The sequence below is a fragment of the Vombatus ursinus genome, unplaced genomic scaffold (genome assembly GCF_900497805.2).
Source record: "Vombatus ursinus unplaced genomic scaffold, bare-nosed wombat genome assembly UNPS02014826.1, whole genome shotgun sequence".
Lineage (NCBI taxonomy): Eukaryota > Metazoa > Chordata > Mammalia > Diprotodontia > Vombatidae > Vombatus > Vombatus ursinus.
The window spans coordinates 13,187,463-13,189,310 of NW_020954604.1; the positions used below are offsets into that span (position 1 = coordinate 13,187,463).

Here is a 1,848-nt window from a genome sequence, read left to right on the forward strand (position 1 = left end):
TCTTTCTTTCTTTCTTTCTTTCTTTCTTTCTTTCTTTCTTTCTTTCTCTTTGCTTATTAAGACAATATTTCATTGTCTTCCCTCTGTCAAACCCTGAGCCCATGGCTTTCTCCAGCACTGCCTGGTAAGATGGAGGGGGAGAGGGAAGTATACACAGGCTGGAAGAGACATGGAAGGACCAGGACAATGAGGAACAACTTTCAGAAACATTAGGGGATAGAAATGGCTCCATCACATGGCAAAGAGGATGAGGAAGGCCACCATCAGGCAAAAGAGCCCCATGGCCTCAGACAGAGCAAAGCCCAGGATGGCCTAGGAAAAGAGCTGCTGTTTCAGGGAGGGGTTCCTGGCATAACCAATGATGAGACTCCCAAATACAGGCCTGATCCCAGTTCCAGAGCTGGCTACCCCCACAGTGGCAGTAGCCCCGGTGAACTTGGCTGTTGCGTCAATGTCCCTTGAGAAAGAGCTAGTTTGGAATCCACCTCTGGGGACAAGTGAGGTCAAGGGACCCGATACTGTCAAAAAGCTGAGGTTCTCATCTGTCTGAAACTCTGGCTGTTTTAGCACCACTGCAGATAATGGCCTACTCATCAGCTGAGAGCTGCTTCTCACTAGGGCAGGGGTAGAGATGAACTTGGCATAGGCATACATTCTCAGGGGGTGAGGGGCAAAGCTGAAGAGCTACCAGCAGAGCAGAGAAGACAGAGAGGGGCTGCTCATCATTTCTCACAGCACAATAGTATTCCACAGAATCTGCACTCTTGCAGTGCTTCTTAAATTGTGGGTCTTAACTCATATGGGGTAGTATAACTGAATGTGGGGGTCGTGAAAAATTTGGCTACAGTAAAAGGTTTCTGAGCATGAAACAACCAAAACTTAATTCAAAATAAAACACTTAATGAATCAGAGATGTTTCTGGCAGCACTTGCCCATGTTACAACTTCACTGTAGCCCTGGTTCTGAACATACAATGTGTGTACTTTGCATTGCGAATGTTGTCTTGCCATGCAACACCAAGGAACACTGCCAGAGACACCTCGACTCAAATTTGAGACTACTGTATGTTATGAATTGTGGTGGTTTTACTGTACATACAAAATTATTAAATGAATTTTGGCTTGGGATTAGGACAGAATTTCCAACAATTTCTGAAATGGCCTTAAACATACTCCTGCCATTTTGTACTGTGTATTTATGCGAAGAGGTGTTCTCAGTATTGATGATTATAAAATCAAAATATCGATCAACTCTGGAAAAACATTGAAGATGCTCTTAGTCATCCTGCAGTATCAAATATTCTGCCAAGATTTACTTCTTTATGTAAAAATAAAAAAGCACATCCATCTCATTAGTATGCAAATTTGCTATTGTCTTTAATAAGTCATAAAATTATGTGCATACCAAAGAATTGTTTTAAAATAAATTTCTTTGTGATTTGTTATCAGTAAATGTTTGATTCATATACCTATTTTATATATCTATATACTCAGCATCATATAAAAATTTCTTGGGCAAAAAGGGGTCAAGAGTGGAAAACGTTTAAGAAGTCCTGTTCTAGAGCAGTGACTGCACACACTTTTCATGTCTCAGTAGGGATGAGTGAGTAGGACAGGGTGAACAATCATGGATAGGTTGCCATAACAGCATCTTTACTTCTGGAAAGAAAACTCTGTGCTCTTCATGTGTGACCCAAGCCTTCCAAAAACAATTTATTTAGTATAGGTTAAACTAATTCTAAACATCCACAGAGAAAGGAAGAGAGAGATCTAAAAACCAGCAGTTTCCCCACGGCTTTGAAAATCTCTCTGATACAAGCCACTTTAGAATTACATTTTATATTATTAT

The 1,848-nt window shown here is 40.8% G+C and overlaps 1 pseudogene; it reads right to left on the bottom strand.

Annotated features, from left to right (window-relative positions):
• Nucleotides 1-247: 247 nt before the first annotated feature.
• On the bottom strand, nucleotides 248-654 carry LOC114024985 (annotated as a pseudogene).
• Between the last annotated feature and the right edge of the window lie 1,194 nt (nucleotides 655-1,848).